The sequence below is a fragment of the Globicephala melas genome, chromosome 16, assembly GCF_963455315.2.
Source record: "Globicephala melas chromosome 16, mGloMel1.2, whole genome shotgun sequence".
Taxonomy (NCBI): domain Eukaryota; kingdom Metazoa; phylum Chordata; class Mammalia; order Artiodactyla; family Delphinidae; genus Globicephala; species Globicephala melas.
In genome coordinates, this window is record NC_083329.1 from 81,621,386 (window position 1) to 81,640,438 (window position 19,053).

Consider the following 19,053-nt stretch of genomic DNA (forward strand, 5'->3'; position numbering starts at 1 on the left):
TCCGAGGAGGCAGCGGAGGCTGACTCTACAGTCATGGCCAAGATTAAGGCTCGAGACCTTCGCGGCAAGAAGAAGGAGGAGCTGCTGAAACAGCTGGAGGACCTGAAAGTGGAGCTGTCGCAGCTACGCGTGGCTAAAGTAACAGGCGGCGGGGCTGCCTAACTCTCCAGGATCCGTGTTGTTCGCAAATCCATCGCCCGTGTGCTCACCGTCACTAACCAGACTCAGAAAGAGAACCTCAGGAAATTCTATCAGGGCAAGAAGTACTAGCCCCTGGATCTGCGGCCCAAGAAAACGCGTGCCATGCGCCGCCGGCTCAGCAAACACGAAGAGAACCTGAAGACCAAGAAGCAGCAGCGGAAGGAGAGGCTGTACCCACTGCGGAAGTACGCGGTCAAAGCCTGAGCAACCAGGTGTCAGTAAAACAAACAAACTGGAAAAAAAAAGAGGCAGCGCATCATGGGGTGAGAGGTCATCTCCGCCCAATCCCCCCATGCTCTCTGGCCAGTCTTGGGCCTCCGTGGACCCACAGGGATTCCAGTTGGGAGTCACACAGACCATGAACTTCCCTTCCATTTCCCAGGACTGCTGAAGCTGCCTGCAGCCTCTATTGGGGATACAGCTTCCTCCAGACGCCTGATCTCCCCAGGAAACCCCTGGACCCAGCTGACACTGTGGAAATTGCCCTTGCATCCCTGAGAAGGAACTCCACTCCTCAAAACTCCAGCGTTGGGATTAACAGATGCACACTACCGTGTATAACATAGATAAACAACAAGGATGTACTGTGTAGCACAGGGAACTATAGTCGATATCGTGTCATAAACTATAATGGAAAAGAATAGAAAGAAAGGAATATAGGTATATACATATATATGTGTCATGGAATCACTTTGCTGTACACCTGAAACGAATATACTATTGTAAACCAACTATACTTCAATTAAAAATAAAGTAAAAATCAATCTTGGGTTGCCAAAGGATAAGTATCGCCCAGCTACTCCTGCCCCAGCGCTTCTCCCCCTGCCGTTTAATCTCATTCCAGAGATTAAAAGCCCCTGCACACAGCCCTTAGGGCGACTTGAACCCTGGGCGTTTACGCCCCATGGTTTAGGGTGCAAACATGCTATCTTTACTTTTTTAAACTATAGAGTTTATCTCCTCTTGCTCTGAAGCTCCCGTTCTGTCTAGTACTAAAAATTCAACTTATATTTTGCTGTATGACACACTCTTTCATTTTGGATTAGTCTCTCCCTCTCTCTCTCTGTCTGTAAATTAGCAGTCACTTGAAAGTTTAAACACCCTATATAGTCCATTTCTCCCATAGTCTTCCTTTCCCTTCCTTTCCAGTAGTGGCATGGGAACAGGGGGAGATCTTATGCATCCAGGAAATCGGGGCAGGACCTCTGGTCCACTGGGGAAGGACCAAGGCTGGTGTAACCTGCGTCTTAGTTTCTTACTGGGGACCATGCATTGCCGTTCCCCTGGGCTCAGCCTGAGTCCAACATTTTCCCCTAATGAGGAGCTCCCGCCAGGTCTCTCCAATGTCAGTTGTTTCCCTAACTCTTATATATATATTTTAAAATTTGACCGCGCTGGGTACCAGCTGCGGCACACAGGATCCTTAGTTGCAGCATGTGGGATCTTTAGTTGCGGCACACGGGATCTTTCATTGCGGCACGTGGGATCTTTCATTGCGGTGCGTGGGCTCTCTAGTTGTGGCATGCAGGCTTAGTTGCCCCGTGGCATGTGATATCTCAGTTTCCCGACCTGCAGGGCGCCCTGCATTAGGAGTGCAGTGTCCCAACCACTGGACCACCGAGGAAGTCCCGCTTCCCCAAATCTTAAGTCTCAGCCAGCCCCTCCCAGACAGTGGAAGTTGTGTTAGGGCTCCCTGGCATCCTTCTTCCTAACTAGAGAGTTTCCATGTCCCACGGCTGGAAGCAGATCGCACTCCCTGGTCTTCCCGGTGGCCCGGCCTCCTGACTCGGGCTCTGCTCATCAGATGCTCCTATACGAGGCTGATCCAGAGCCAGTGATGGAGAGAAGCAGGAGGGAAGGGATGGCTGGAGAGCAAGGTCTCCGTGAGCGGCAGTGACAATGCCATCTCTCTAACGCAGCCTCCTGATGGGGTCGAGTGTTGTTTCTGGCTTCGTTCCCTCCGAGCCCGAGTCCCTGCCTTCCCCGGGGACTGTCAGCTCCCTAAGGTCCCTAAATACATACTTTTCTAAACTGGCAACTGCTGTCTGCCCCTGGAGGCGATCTGCGCGCCTCTGCCCCGAGAGGCTAGTCTCCAGAAGTCTCTGGCCACCTGCGATTTTTTCCGCCCCATCAACAGCCTCTAAGGACATCTATTCTGTGAGAATCCTGCAGGTAAGGGTATCACTCACAACCCTACTGGTTAAGCAGGATAAGGGATGGCTAATTAGCAACCCTGATACTGTTTATGGTTGCTACCCATTTTTCTAGGAAAGAAGTCCACATTTCTCACCAGATTCCCAAATGAGATTGTTTCCCCTTGAGTTACAAACCACGTTATCTTGGGACTTCCCTGCTGGTCCAGTGGTTAAGAATCCGCCTTCCAATGCAGGGGATGTGGGTTCAATCCCTGGTCGGGGACCTAAGATCCCACACACCACGGAGCAACTAAACCCCTGCGCCACAACTAGAGAGCCTGCGTGCCGCAACGAAAGATCCCGCGTGCTGCAACTAAGACCCATGCAGCCAAATAAATAAATAAATATTGTTTTAAAAACCCCAAAACCACTTATCTCCCATATGGTTTCCAGTTCTAACATCCTTGTGATTTTTGAGATTCTAACACAAAATGAGAAGTCGAACAAAAGAGATACCTTCTCCTCACTTGTATCCTATTATCAACAATATTAATGTTCGGGCGTTTATTATTTTTAGTCACAGGGAACACTGGAGAGGTCATTGATGCATAGAAGCAGGGGCACAGTGGCCACAGCTTGGCTAACGTGAATTACCGCTGACAAATCAGGTTCTTGGCTACTGGAGGTCAAAGTTCGTGAAGTTCTTCTACAGCAGAAGGAGACGTAAAAGAAAATCCTTTCATTATAGAGATTTTTATCTTCTCCAAGTGTAATACTTCTGGGTTATCAAATGAATTGATTTCATTAAAAGTATCTCCTTGGCGCTCTCCGTACAAGTACAGTTGTGTATTTAGCTACGTGACGTGGATCTGATTTAATTCTCATCTTCTTGTGGTCAAGGTTTATCTTCAGCTTCTCCTCCTGTGTCTTTTCTTTTGTCACTTTATATTTCCTGTTTTTGATACACCATTGTCAGAGTCTCATAAATGATGTATCCTCCCACGTTGGGAAGACAGTACTAGGCAGCAAACACACTGTGTTTTTGTGGATGAATGGCTCAGGGAAAGAACTATATGTCTTCTTTAAGCTAATGGCTTTCTTAAAATCTTATAGCAATCTTTATGATCCAACTTTCAAAAGGAATTTATTAGCTTAGGTTCCTATGAAAAGATAATTTATAAAGTCACCGACTGTCAGTCATAGCTGTGAGGACATAAAGGAACATAATAATCTTTTTTTTGGATAGGACTGTTTTTCTTCTGAGTCCTATGGTATGAAGGACTATAGTAACAAGTTCAGTTAGTATGACCGATTTATAAATATAATTTCCTGTTTAATGTAGGTAATTAAAAATGTGTGAGATGGTAGGGATGCACAATGGTACAGCCACTTGGGAAAACCGTCTGGAAGTTCCTCAGATGATTAAACAGAGTTGACAAAAGAATGAATCAGTTGATCTAAGAAAGAAATGGAAAATTTTATTTGTGCCAAATTTGAGGCTTCTAGCCCGGGAACAGCATCTCAGAAAACCCCGAGAATTGTCCTGCCCGTTAGCAGTCCAGGCACAGTTATGTAAGTTTTTTGAGGCAGAGGGCTGGACAGAAAATGAGATATTATTCACAGTTTACACAGTCCAGAGCTAAGCGCTATTGTGGTCCCTTACGAGATCAAGAAGGAACGTTATCTTTAAGGGGTTGTCTCGACGCTGGGAGAAGTTTGCTCTTTATGGCTGAGCAGGTATTCTGCCCATGGGAGGTTTGGTCGATGCCTAATACAGACACAAAAGGCACAGCATGGGGAGAGAGGAGGCCAAAGTGCAAGGAAGATTTTGTGTGTTTAAATTTTTCTGGTCTTGCCATAGAATGTGAGTTTTATTTCACAACAGCTACTGTATAACCCAGTAATTCCACTCCTAGGCGTGTTTCCCCCAAAATGAAATACGTCTACACAAAAAGTTGTTTGGGAAAGTGTATAGCAACATTGTTCATTGCCTAAAGGTGGAAACAATCCAAGTGTCTATCCGTTGATGAATGGATAAAAAAATGTGGCCTATCGATCCAGTGGAGTGTTAGTCAGCCATAAAGAGGAATGGAATACTGATACATGTTACAATACGGACGAACCATGCAACCATTATGCTAAGTGAAAGCAGCTGGTCACAAAAGTCCACATGTTATGTGCTATGGACTGAATGTTTGTGTCCCTCCCCAATTCAGATGTGGAAACCTGACTTCTAATGTGATGGTATTAGGAGGTGGGCCTTTGGGAGGTAATCAGGTAATGAGGACAGAGCCCTCATGAGTGGGATTAGTGCCTTTAAGAAAAGTTACTCTAGAGAGCTCCCTTGTCCCTTCCCCACGTGAGGACGCAGTGAACAGATGGCCGTCTCTGAACCGAGAAACGGATTCTCCAGGTTTGTTGGCACTTTGAGCTTGGACTCCCCAGCTTCTAGAACAGTCTGCTGTTTAAGCCACACAATCTGATATTTTTGTTACAGCAGCGCAAACGGACTAAGATATTATATGATCCCATTCAGAGGAAAGTCCAGCATCGGAAAATCTATAGAGACAGAAAGTAGATTAGTGGTTGCTCAGGGCTGGGGGAGCGTGGGAGGGTGGGTGTGGCGAGGTGGAGTGATAGCTAAAGGATGTGGAGTTTCTTTCTGATGTGATGAAAATGTACTAAAAGTGACCCTGGTGATGGTTGCACACACCTGTGAATGTACTAAACATCATTGAACTGTACACTTGAAACAGGTGAGTCTGTGCTGTGTGAATCATATCTCAATAAAGCTGTTTATTAAAAAAAAAAAAAGGATGGCCCATTAAACATTTGTTTACCAAACATTACTTTGTATCTTCTGTGAGTTCCCTTACTTCCCCTTGAGACCTCAAACCCCTACCTCCTTCTCCTTACCTCACCTGGCCTCACTGCTTTTGGAATTCTTCACACTTATGTACATTCCCTGTGCACAAGTAACGTAGTTGAGTTTCTCCTGTTACTCTCCCTAGGTCATTTGAATTGCCAGACAGAAGAACGAGGAGGGGAAAGAGGGGAAATTTCCCCTTCCCCACAGTTGGCGTAGTTGGAAGGATACTTCCCTGGCTGGGAACATCTGGCTGAAAAACTGCCTTCTCTGGGTGGAAAGCTGCTTCCTCCTGAAGACGGATGCAGGTGAAGAGATGCTGGGACACCTGACAAAGGCCAGCAGAAGGTGATACTTCTTAGCATGCCGGCCTCCCAGAATCTGTCTGTGGGGTTCAGGGGCACGAATGTGGTGAGAATCTCCTTCTTCCTGTCTCTAAATTTAGACTAGCAGGAGAAAATGTTTGTGGAACTAATTCCCTGGCTCAGTGACACTTGGTTGGGAATTTGGTAGAGCACTCTTGGTGTGTTCATCCTCCCTGCCCCTCAGCCCCCCAGAGATGGTTACTGTCTTTCTTTGTCTGTATTGTGTCATTTGTCATAAGAAGGAAATTCCACAGGGTGGGATACAGGCACAGGCCCTGTAAGCCTGTTGTTCAGGCCAACCTCACAGACCACGAGTCTGTGTAGACAAACACTGCTGTGGGTTGATAGACCCACGAGGTTAAAGCTAAGGGACGTCTTGGAAGCCACAGCTGCCCCATTGGTGGGTACAAGGCAAGCATTTAATAGACATTAGGGTGCTCACGCCCTCAAGAAGACACCCGCGAGGGGGTAAGCTGGTCACAGAACCTGTCAGGTTGACACTAGGTCACCCACCAACCTCAAGAAAATTTCCATGCAACAAGGTACCCTGTAGAATGTTACCCAGTCCCCACCCTCCCAGGCCTTAGCATGACTCCAAGGAACTCAAGACCCAGGCAAACTGTTAATGTGCAGATAAGATAAAGTTGGAGTCTTCCTTTCTGTCTTGTTCTACGTCCTGAAGAGTTCGGCTTCTTGGCCAGTGAGAAACCTCCCTCTTGTCTGCGCCATCTGGAAGGGGCATTTACGGGGTGCATCTTGTGGCCATTCAGGTAGACTGGGGCTCTGAGACACTAAGTCAAACACAGCGCCCTCTGTGTCCAGCCATTCCAGCTCTCACAAGGGGTCCCAGTCTCAAAGGGGCCTTCGTTGTCGGAAACTCTGTTGCTTGTTGGTGCTGGAAAAGTCCTCCCTGCCCAGTGCCACATAATTAGTGGGTTTATAGGCAAAGGTGCCACACATTTTTGTGGGAGACCAGGGACACCATTTTCACTATACCATCCTCACCACTTATGCAACGAAGGTCTTTACTTTTTTAGACTATTTCTGGGAGTAAACCTTTGAATCGTGAGGGCTCCATCTGCCCCCTCACCAGGGATGCCTCTTGCATCCATGGTAAAGATTTATTCTAAACCTGGCAAGTTACCTCTGGGTTTTATCATGAACAGGCTTATTGAATTTGATGCCAAAACCTCGACCTCCGTGCACTGGTATTGAATCGAATCTTGGAGACAGAGTTTTGGGTGAAAAGAAGAGCTTTACTGCTTTGCCAGGCAAAGGGGAACACAGCGGGCTCAGGCCCCTCAAAAAGTATGTGTCCCGAGCCGGGAGGTTTTGGTGAGGAATTTTATAGCAAATAGTTCAGGGGTGGGGTTGCTGATAGGATTAGGGTGTGTGCAGGACCCCGCACTCCTTTAATCTGGCCTCAGGTGGTCTCCAGGTAAGCTTCTCTGGTTTTCCGAGGCTATCAATCCAGTGACCTTCTCTCTGGAAGGAGGATTGCTTCATCTTCCATTTATTGGGGGGTTTAGTTCTATAAAGAGCCCAAAAGATACTGTTCTGTGTGTCCCTTGGGGGGAACCAGGACCTGCCCCAAGACGGCGCTATTGTTTCTTGACTGTTCCTCCCTTGTCTCTGCATCCCCTCCCTTCCCTGATTAGCAACGGTCTGAACCTACCCCTTGGAACTCAGGGAAGGTCTTGGAGGCTGAATGAAGCCTATTTCCTGTAATTAAGAAATGGGGGGACACAGAAAGGCTTTATGCCCAGGAGCCCCACAGGGCTCTGCTTGGTATCACAAGCATAACCTAATCCCTTTGTCTAGGGATACAAAGCAAGGAATTGAATCTCTAATAGATTCCCCCTTTTTTATTGAAGTATAGTTGGTATACAATATTGTATATGTTACAGGTATACAGTGGAGTGATTCACAATTTTTAAAGGTTATACTCCATTTTTAGTTATTATAAAATATTGGCTGTATTCCCTGTGGTGCACAATATAGCTTATATATTGTAGCTTATACAATAGACTCCCTCTTGAAGCAGGATATACTCGTCTTTACTTCCTCACCCTGTAACACCCCAATCTTGCCAACAGAGAAAGAAGTCAAATTTGATTCTGACAGGAACCAAATCTATCAATTTGTACAAGACGCAAGAGCCATGAACTCTTCTGCAATTCCTTGACGTCCTGTGGTCCCTGGTCCAGCTGTTAATCTCACAGAAATAATTCCTGCTGACGCAGACTCCTGCTTTACAGTAATTTACCTCTGTTCAGTTTTCTTCTCAAACTCTTTGCACCCTGACTTGCATTCTGTTTTTTTTGTATTTACCTTTAAAGGGAGACAATTAATATGGACTCTCATACCTCAGGGATACTGTGAGTCTCCCTCAGCATTCTCCCAAGTCTTTAAGGCAAACCAGATCCTGTAGTCTTTACCCAAGGCTCCAATGTTTGTTCAGTATGTTGACCTTTTACTTTGTTTTTTTAAAAAAAACATTAATTTAATTTAATTATTTGGTTGCACCTGGTCTTAGTTGCGGCAGGCAGGCTCTCTGGCTCCTTAGTTGAGGCATGTGGACTCTTAGTTGTGGCGTGTGGACTCTTAGTCGAGGCCTGTGGGCTCTTAGTTGAGGCATGTGGGATCTAGTTCCCGGACCAGGGATCGAACCCCGGGCCCCTGCATTGGGAGCGTGGAGTCTTAACCGTCGTGGCACCAGGGAAGTCTCGACCTTTTACCTTGTGATCAGCTCTTACAGACTCCCTTGTTCTCCTGAAGGGACCGGCTGAACGAGGCCATACAGCCTCCAGATCTAAACTTCGATGGGTGCAAACCACTGTTACCTCCTTAAGACATGAGATATTTCAGGGCATTCAAAGGCTCACCCTAAACACCTGGAGAGTCATTGCTGTCCATCCCTCTCCCTAAAATGAACAAATGGTTACCTAAGCTTTTAGGGGCAGCTGGTGGCTACTGCTGCAGATAGATGCCTAATTTTGCAGCCCTTGCTAAGCCTCTGTAGGCATGCCTCCCAGATAGCACTCCAGAGCCCGTTTCCTGGCCCCAGAGACAGGCACCTCCTTTGAAGCCTTAAAATAAGCTTTATCCACACCCCCAGCTCTTACCTACTTTTGACAAGCTTCCTTATCTATACCACCATGAAAATCATGGGATTGCTGCAGGCATCGTAGGACAGGCTTGTGCCTCTTGGATCCGTCCTATAGCATATTTCTCACGGCAGTTAGATCCCATAGCGTCAGATTTGCCCCATATGGTGGCTGCAGCTGCCACCAGTGCTGTAACCTTAGACCGCATCCGTCTCCGTGTTCCCCAGGCTGTGTCTGCCGTCTTACGCGTCCGTAGGACACATACCTCTCTACACAGCACAGATCACTTCTGGGCAGGCTCTTCTAACTAACCCTCCATCCTCTCAGTCTTGTAACCCCTTGACCCCAGGTCCTCCGCTGCACCCCCCAGATTACAGAGAACCCACTCTCTCCCATATGATCGCCCTGCAACCACAGAAGTGGTCTCTAAGCCACGAGATGATGTCGCAGATGGCCCTTTAAACAATCCGGACTCACTTCTATTTCATGAGGACTCCTCTAAGCGAAATTTCCGGGAAAACATAACACCTGGTTATGCCATAGCTTCCCTGATGAAACTCTTGAGGCTTATTCTTCGTCGACTGTGAAATCAGCCCAAGCTGCTGAACCCATAGCTCTTCCTAGAGCTTGTACATTAGCAAGAGGGAGAACGGCCACTATTTGCCCAGACTCCAGATATGCTTTTGGAGTCTGCCGTGCCGTTGCCACAGTTTGGAAATCCCACGGATCTTTAACTCCTATTGCTAATGCGCACATAACTGCTGCCCTATTACAAGCTATTCATCTGCCTTCTAAAATTCCTATTGTTCCTTGCTCGGCCCCTACTAAGGACACAGAGGCTGTATCTTTAGGAAGTGATAGGGCAGACAGAGCTGCTAAACACGCAGCTCTATAGGGAGCCCCTGATCCTTTCCCCACCCAATTTTTAAACCAGCCTTTATCCCTGACTAACATTATTGACTATCGGGCACATGCCCTGCAATCTGAAACAGACAAATGGATACAAAAGGGTGCCAAATGAGGGACCTCCCTGGCAGTCCAGTGGTTAAGACTTCACCTTCCAATGCAGGAAGCCTGGGTTTGATCCCTGGTCTAGGAACTAGATTCCCACATGCATGCCACAACTAAGCGTTCACATGCCACAACTAAGGAGCCCAAGTGCTGCAAATAAGACCCAGTGCAACCAAATTAAAAAAAAAATTTCATACCCTTATCATCCTCAATCAGTGGGGCAAGTGGAACATAAAAATGTGGACAGAAAAAGACTTTAGGGTAGTTTTGTCAAGAAACTGGACTTAAACGATCAGAAGCTTTGCCCTTGGCCCTTGTAGAGATCAGAAGACTCCAAATAGGAGGCATGGATTGATGTCTTTTGAACTAGTGTTTGGACAACCAATGCCTACTGGCACCTGTAAACCTTCCATTCCTGGATGAAATGAACACTATGGAGTCTTACGTGAACAATCAATGCTATGACTACCTAGATACAAGAACTAACAAGTGTACTTGAAGCACATCACCAACAGATAAAAGGGGCATGGCCGCCACCGACTGACAAGGCTCGCCATCCCTTTAGATCAGGAGACTGGGTGTACATCAGGGCCTTTGGAAGAAAACACACGCCAGGAAAGGTCCAGTGTCATGTTCTGTCTTCTTTTTGGACAGTCATTTGGACCCCAGAAAACTCTATAGAAGCCCAAGGACTGTCTGTCCCTTACCCAGATAAGGGCCATAGGTGGAAACTTTTCCCTTTGCATTGAAAACAAACATGACCCTGGACCTTCCTTGGGTGACACTCCAGGACAATACTGCAATCAAACTCTGCAGTTTGAGCCCACAGGTGGCATCCTCAAACCTCTCAAGAAAGCTGTGAGTGACTCTAACACAAACGTCTGCCCAATCACCACATGTTCCAAATGGCTCACAGTCACCCTTGAACAACTTGGGTATTGTAGCTACCCCCCATGATTAAACTGGCCAATACCCAACCTATATATGGGTGGATCAAAAATCTGGACTTGGGCCTTCTCTGGTGGTCCAGTGGTTAAGAATCCGCCTTCCAATGCAAGGGACGTGGGTTCGATCCCTGGTCGGAGAACTAAGAGCCCACGTGCTGCGGGGCAGCTAAGCCCACGTGCCACAACTACTGAGGCCCTGCACTCTGGAGTCCACATGACACAACTAGAGAGAAGCCCGTCCTCCATAACTAGAGAAGCCCGCATGCCGCAACAAAGACCCGACACAGTGGGTCAGTGGGCCACAACTAAGACCCGACACGGCCAAATAAATAAATATTAAAAAAAAAAACCCTGGACTAAAATTGGTTACATGACAGAACCAAACTTTACAGCTGCCAAAACCAGATGACAGGCCTCCTGTACCGGCTCTTTTGCAATCTGTTTTGTTCTCAAAGATTGACAGAAGCACATGGGAAATGGAGGTTTTGGGGACACCAATGACAAAGGCCATAGAATGCCCCAGACACTGGGAATTACAGATTCCATTCTAACCTTGTCTGAAAACCACTCTGGTTTTTTAATTTTATGTGGCAACAAAGTATATAAAGGGTTCCCACCTCAATGGTCTGGATGATGGGCACTTGGCTTCTTCTGTCACAAAATCCTCTACCCCAAATGCCAGCCAAGTTACAAACCTGGGCTTCTTTGTTCATGAAGTTCTGCTACATAACTGTGCAAGTAAAGAAACTGTAGAGAATCTCCTTGTGTACCACAACTCCAAGCTCTTTTCAGCATCGAGGGTCTTATTCCCAAGCTTTAGAGGTTATGAGTTGGAAAAGGCAATCTTACATCTCTCCATGGTAATAGAACAAGAGTTCAATACCAGTATGCAAACTTTGAAAATACTCCAGTTCGAAGTTAACATCCTGGCCTCTGGGGTGCTCCAAAGCAGCGTGCCCCGGATACACTGCCCAGCAAGGAGGAGCCTGTGTAATCATCGTGGAAAAAGTTGATTTTATGTGAATCAAACAGGGCAAGTAGTGTCTAACTTACATCTACCAAATATAAGTTTGTATCATCTTTAATTGCTTTCATCAGTGTCTTATAGTTTTCTGCATACAGGTCTTTGTCTCCTTAGGTAGGTTTATTCCTAGGTATTTTATTCTTTTTGTTGCAATGGTAACTGGGAGTGTTTCCTTAATGTCTCTTTCAAATTTTTCATGATTAGTGTATAAGAATGCCAGAGATTTCTATGCATTAATTTGTATCCTGCTACTTTACCAAATTCATTGATTAACTCTAGTAGTTTTCTGGTAGCATCTGTAGGATTCTCTATGTATAGTATCATGTCATCTGCAAACAGTGACAGCTTTACTTCTTCTTTCATGATTTGGATTCCTTTTATTTCTTTTTCTTCTCTGATTGCTGTGGCTAAAACTTCCAAAACTATCTTGAATAATAGTGGTGAAATTGATACAGCCACTATGGAGAACAGTATGGAGGTTCCTTAAAAAACTAAAAATAGAACTACCATACAACCCAGCAATCCCACTACTGGGCATATACCCCGAGAAAACCATAATTCAAAAAGAGTCATGTACCAAAATGTTCATTGCAGCTCTATTTACAATAGCCAGGACATGGAAGCAGCCTAAGTGTCCATCAACAGATGAATGGATAAAGAAGGTGTGGCACATATATACAATGGAATATAACTCAGCCATAAAAAGAAATGAAATTGAAGTATTTGTAGTGAGGTGGATGGACCTAGAGTCTGTCATACAGAGTGAAGTTAGTCAGAAAGAGAAAAACAAATACCATATGCTATAACATACATGTGGAATCTAAAAAAAATAAAATTAAAAAAAATGGTTCTGAAGAACCTAGGGGCAGGACAGGGATAAAGACGCAGACATAGAGAATGGGCTTGGGGACATGGGGAAGGGGAAGGGTAAGCTGGGACGAAGTGAGAGAGTGGCATGGACATATATACACTACCAAATGTAAAATAACTAGCTAGTGGGAAGCAGCCGCATAGCACAGGGATATCAGCTCGGTGCTTTGTGACCACCTAGAGGGATGGGATAGGGAGGGTGGGAGGGAGACACAAGAGGGAGGAGATATGGGGATATATGGATACGTATAGCTGATTCACTTTGTTATACAGCAGAAACTAACACACCATTGTAAAGCAATTATACTCAAATAAAGATGTAAAAAAATTTTAGCATTTTCCATTAGATAAATGAAGCTTAAACATTTCATTGGACTGGCCCATTCCCAGGGTGACGGCCTGGGTCAGTGGGGTGTAAGGTAATGTGCTCTGTCGACTGAAAAAAAAACGCACAAGGGAATTCCCTGATGGCGCAGTGGATACGACTCCACGCTCCTAATGCAAGGGGCCCGGGTTCAATACCTGGTCCGGGAACTAGATCCCGCATGCATGCCACAAGTAAGGAGCCCACCTGCTGCAACTAAGGAGCTGGCAAGCCGCAACTGAGACCCGGTGCAACCAAATAAAAAAAATTTTTTTTAAAATGCAGAGTATGAGAGTCGTGAGTTAAGTTTTATTTGGGGCAAAATGAGGACTATAGCCCAGGAGCCAGCGTCTCACATAGCTCTGAGGAGCTGCTCCGAAGAAGTAGGGGAGAAAGTCAATACACATGCGATTTTGGTGAAGGGGGCGTGTGCACTTAAGCGCACATTTTGGCAGAAGGCTGTTAGTCACGGGGAGCAAATGTTTCTGCTCGTGAGGCTAGTGCTTCTTAGATGTGAGCAGATGCTAGAATTGGGCTCATAAAATCTTCTGCTGAAAATATTTATCTGAAGCCCTGGTCTGCCAGTTTTTCCCAGAGCACAGAGCGCCGCATTCCTGATCTCCGCCCTGAACTCCTTTCGGGGGGTGTTGAAGGTCAGCGATGGCAGTGGCCGGTGACGTCATCCTTGTAGAGGCAGATGACAAGGGGCGGTCTTTAGGTGGCAACTCTGTTCTTGTCTCCTGGTTGATCCTCATTCCAATCTATGTTTTTTTCTCCCTCTGCAGATCCCTTACTACTTGGTTATATACCATTTTTTCTCTCCACAGCCACCAGCTCAGCTTTTGTGTGTGAAACTTCCAGGGAAGTTTCAGAGGAGGGAACTGATGGGGCTCAGGGCCGCCACCCCAAGATGTGTCACTCCGGCTTGCAGATTATTTTGAGATGAAAACATGAAGGCACAAAAGACTCAGGAAGAACCTTTGAACGTCCCCCCTTGCTGCTTGAAAGAGGAAAGTCGCTCCTTCAAAGCCTTCCTATTTTCACACAATAAGCAGAGATACCATTTTGGTATGACTGGGTTTATTAAACTGTGGCAAATGAGACAGCCTTTGGGATGTAGGTAAAGGCACACAAATTGCTTAGTAAGAGAAACAGCCTCACGACCAAAGGTGATCACTGGGTACCAGTTCCTGCCAGTATTCGTCACCGATGCCAGCTGTCACAGAAGCGTGCCTGGAAGCATCTAGTAAAGAGTTGAGTTTGGGAGTTGATAGTAATATTCTATCATTTCCATTGGAAGGAGTTTTCACAACAAGGGGCTGACTTTTAATGGGCCAATTGCTCGTTTGAGCCCGTCAGAGATTGGTTTTAGGGGCCTCTCTGAAGTTGTGCTGAGCTGGCTTAGCCCTCCACCAGTTCACCAGAAAGCCCAGGCTGCCTGCCCCAGCTCTACCTGCCCCACGACTTGGTGGGCACACCAGTTCTTGGGCTTACCTTTAGGCAGACACTGCTCTAGATGTGGCAATATTGCAACGAACAAAATCACTCCTCAGAGAGCTCACTGAGCTCAGACATAAATTATTAACCCAGACATCAATAACGCAATTCCTGTGATGACAATGGTTGTAAAGAAGGTAAGGTTGGGACTTCCCTGGCGGTCCAGTGGTTAAGACTCTGCACTACCAATGCAGGGGCACGGGTTCGATCCCTGGTCGGGGAATTGAGATCCCACATGCTGCACGGCGTGGCCAAAAATCTTTTTAAAATTTTATAAAACAGGCAAGGCTGTCCTGAGAGGGGAGAGGCAGGCAGGGCTCCTCTGGGGTGCGATTCCAGCTGAGATTCAAGTGGCAAGGGACCTCTGCTCTAGATTGAGGAAGAAAGCACGCTGGGGGTGGGGGGACGGAACAGCACTGAGAGTCTGTGTTCAGGGGACAGAGACAGTCAGCGTGGCTGGAGCCCAGCCGTAAGGGACGGGCGCAGGGTGAGGCTTACAGAGAGGCAGCAGCTGGCTCACGGGAATGGCTGCCTTTGGGGACTTTGACTCCGGGAGGGAATATGATGTGATTTGATTTACACCGAGAGCTGAGTGAGTGACAGATGGAAGGGGCAGCAGGGGAAGCAGGGGGCCTAGTCAGGAGGCCTGTGGGACGAGCCAGGCACACACGAGGCAGAGTTATGGGGCACTGCTGGGGACGAAGTTCTCCCAACGCAGACGTCCTCTCTACCAAGCAGTTAAAAGCAAACACTGTTATTATTGAATAAGCATTTAAACCAGAGTGTGACGGGCATCACAGGCGTTCCGCTAAGGGACTGCAAAGACAGGAAGCAACCTTGACTTTTTATGCAGATGAGTAGATACAACCAATCACACATATGTTCTCATGATGAACAGTAACTCGTCCTCACGTGAGGGGCCTGACTGCGCCACTGGTCACACAGAGTCCATCCCGGCTTTACCTGGTAATTGGAGAGCCACCTGTGTTGGCTACTTGGCCTCATCCAGAGGAGAAACAAACTCTCACATCTTTATGGCAGGAAGCGGTTGTGCAACTTGGAGCCAGGTGCCCACTGAACTGGAGGAGAGGGCACCATCTCCCTTAATGCTTGTATTTCAAAAGGAAGAGGAGGTATTTACGGTGATGCGTTTTCTAAGGTAAATGCCCTGAGGAGAAGGATGGGAGGGGAATCTCTTCCCCATTCTCAACAGGAAGAATTTTAGACTCTTATCTGTCCGTACACAGGGTCCGCTGCGTGTTGGGAACCCGGGCCAGGGGCACAGGGAGCGATCATCATCAAGCGCCTGTTGAATGTGGGTGAAAGGCCAGGGAGCGGGTGCAAAGTGGCCGCCAAACGGCAGTGGGAGCCCTGCGAGGTAGTTGATGGAGAAATTGCAGAAGCCGCGGGCTCCAGGTCGGGGGAGGGTCAGGCTGCTTTTGCTTTGCCGTTGCTGTGAGCCTGGACGAATTAGGTCCGTGGGGACCTCCTCTCTTTCCCCAGCTTGCTGGCTGAGAACTACGCCACCAGCTGACCTTTCATGAGCGAGAGTAGCTAATGCTTAAACTACACTCCCTGCAAGCCGGGCTCTGTTCCAAAGCCTTGCCTGTGTTCACGAATTTAATCCTCAGAACAAACCAGAGATAGGAACTTTTCTACTGGGGATTACAGGGTATACAAAAATGTGCCAGGTATGTTCCTGGACCTTAATTAAAGAATATAGGATGCAAGAGCAAAAATAATCCCTGCCCTGAAAGAGCTACAGGGCAAAAAGTACACGCTACCCTTGTTCTGTGGACCGTGTTATGGAGAATGAAATGAAGTAGATGTAAAGTGCTTGGTAAAGATGTCAAGTACATCAAAAGTGCCTGGTAGGGCTTCCCTGGTGGCGCAGTGGTTGAGAGTCCGCCTGCCGATGCAGGGGACACGGGTTCGTGCCCCGGTCCGGGAAGATCCCACATGCCGCGGAGCGGCTGGGCCCGTGAGCCATGGCCACTGAGCCTGCGCGTCCGGAGCCTGTGCTCTGCAACAGGAGAGGCCACAGCGGTGAGGGGTCCGCGTACCGCAAAAAAAAAAAAAAAAAAAAAAAAAAAAAGTGCTTGGTAACTGGCAGTATCTTATTACTGTTGCTAATATTTCACCCGTTATATCTTCATGCGTATAAATATTACCTCTCCAGCTTGACGTAGACCCTTAAAGGCTGGAGAACTTCCTATCTTATATGCCTCCCGGCCCTACGTCAAGATCTTACACAGAGTAGGTGCTCGATAATTATTCACAGAAGAGGAGAACTGTTGGTTCCTTACAAGTGGAGAGAACTTGCCATCTTCCCACTCAGGCATGGTGTCTTTTGGGGGGTAGAACTTTGACTGAACTTTTTATATCCTCCTCGGTTATTTACTTAGGATTTCTATTTCTTCTTGAGCCTGTATTGATTATGCGGATTTTGCTAGAGAATTGTGACATGTCATTTAGGTTTTCCTCCTTCATGGCATGAAGCTGTATATAGTATTAGCTCTCAGTTTTCCAATCTCTTCTGTAACTGTGGTCTGTTTCTATGTGCTCAGTAAATATTTGTTAACAGTTGATTGATAGTTTTAGATTATGATCGTGGAAGAACTGAGTGCAGTTGGATATCTGCCTCCTGGGGAAGACATCTGGGATTCCCAATTTGGATGGTTGGTGCTATGAGATGCTCTCTCTGCCCTGGCCTGGGGGACGGCCCAGTTGGGTTCACGTACGAGAAGCAATTTCTGGCACGGGGGATCACTGATGTCTGAGGCAGGGAGCTAAGGGGAGTCATATTTTCCTATTGTCTAGCATCTTTAGGAGGAGAGATAGTCCTTTCTGGGTATCATACCTGGGCACCACTGGTGTGGTTTTCGGGCTCTCCAAGGCCCACTGGGGTGCCCAAAAGTGCCACCATTCATCGTTCATGGTACAGACAACGGAGAGGGCAACCTTGACTTGAGAAGGACGCCAGGACATGACCATCTAGGAGAGAGAGAGAAGGGAGGACTTCCAGGTGTTTTGTCCAAATTCCTTATTCCTTACTCAGATAGCCCAGGTGTCTTGGAAAATATTTTGAGATCCAAGGGAATAGTGAGGTGGGAAGACAAGTGTTGGGGAGACATGGTAGCTGGGCTCAGTGAGGCCCTGTTGTGGGAAGAGACAGGAGGAAGAAGGGGGTGGCTGACCCTGGGTCATCTGGACCTCTGTGAGTCTTACAGTTTGAAGAACACCCACAGATGACTTTTTATTGAATTATGGAACAAGGATGTTTAGAAAGGATGCCAGAAGAGATTTATTCACCCATCAGACATCCTACTGCTGATTAAGGATATAATAAAATAATGTAAGTGGTCAATCGAACTAACTGTTTGCGTTTGGTGTTGCTTTTTAAAATATTGTAAGTGCAAATTAAATCGAGCTCTCTCCCACCTTGGCTGGTAAGGTGACATGTAAGGCCAAGCCTTATGTCCAGTTGGTTTGACCATCTGCCATTGGACCAGTTGTAAGGCAGCTGGGCCTCTAATGGTGAAGAGGAGAAAAGGGACTGTGGTGGGTGCTCTCCTCACACAGATGTTCAGGCAGGAGGAACCATTTAGCTCTCTGCACAACATCATGGGGGTTGGGGGCGCCCAGCGGTGCCTGGGAACCCCTCTCCCTGCTGCTGTGGCCGCCAGCCTTCCCCATAGACCCGCAGTGACGGCCTCCCCCAGGCTGAGTCCTCCGATTTCTCCTCCTTTGCAGTAGGAAGACACTAATATGTCTCTTTCCAAATCTCTCTGCATGTTCTTCCTGGAAGAGAAACCGATCATTAAATAAATATTATCTCTGGAGCTTGGTTTCATAAGAGATAGCATCTCAGGCTCACAGCACAGAATTTCTACCATCACAAACAATGCTGTGCTTCAGTGGGAAAAGGGTGACAACATTTTTCCATTTCAACAGCCACGTCTTATCTAAACTTATTAAACGGTGAGTGGAACTGTCCTCCGTAGACTTTTCCCAGCTGCGTGAGCGCCAAAGCAAACACCTGGAGTTCAGCCACCTTGCTTGCAGTAGTCTAAGGGCCAGAGAGTCTGAATGGAGAAATGGATTTAGAAATAGTACTTTCTGTATCTGCTTTCACAGCACGTCACTCTACTGACACAGAAATGTCTCCCCAGGCCTGTCCAGGGCCATTCCTGAACTAAGGAGGCACCCACAAAACAAACAGGACACCCAAGAATGTGTCATTTTATTATATTTTTTAATAAATTTATTTATTTTTGGCTGTGTTGGGTCTTCGTTGCTGCGCGCGGGCTTTCTCTAGTTGTGGCGAGCAGGCTTCTCATTGCGGTGGCTTCTCTTGCTGTGGAGCACGGGCTCTAGGCGCATGGGCTTCAGTAGTTGTGGCACTTGGGCCCAGTAGTTGTGGCTCGCGGGCTCAGTAGTTGTGGCGCACGGGCTTAGTTGCTCCGCAGCATGTGGGATCTTCCTGGACCAGGGCTCAGAACCCGTGTCCCCTGCATTGGCAGGCAGATTCTTAACCACTGCGCCACAAGGGAAGTCTTGCCATTTTAAATAAGAATATTGTATGCACTTTTATATGACTCCTGATGAATTTTCCTTGAAAAATGTATTTTCTGGAATAAAACCCATTAAGCCAATTTAATTCCTT

The 19,053-nt window shown here is 47.0% G+C and overlaps 1 pseudogene; it reads left to right on the forward strand.

The window, feature by feature from the left end:
* Positions 1-413, forward strand: LOC115843451 (large ribosomal subunit protein uL29 pseudogene; annotated as a pseudogene).
* The last annotated feature ends 18,640 nt before the right edge of the window (positions 414-19,053 follow it).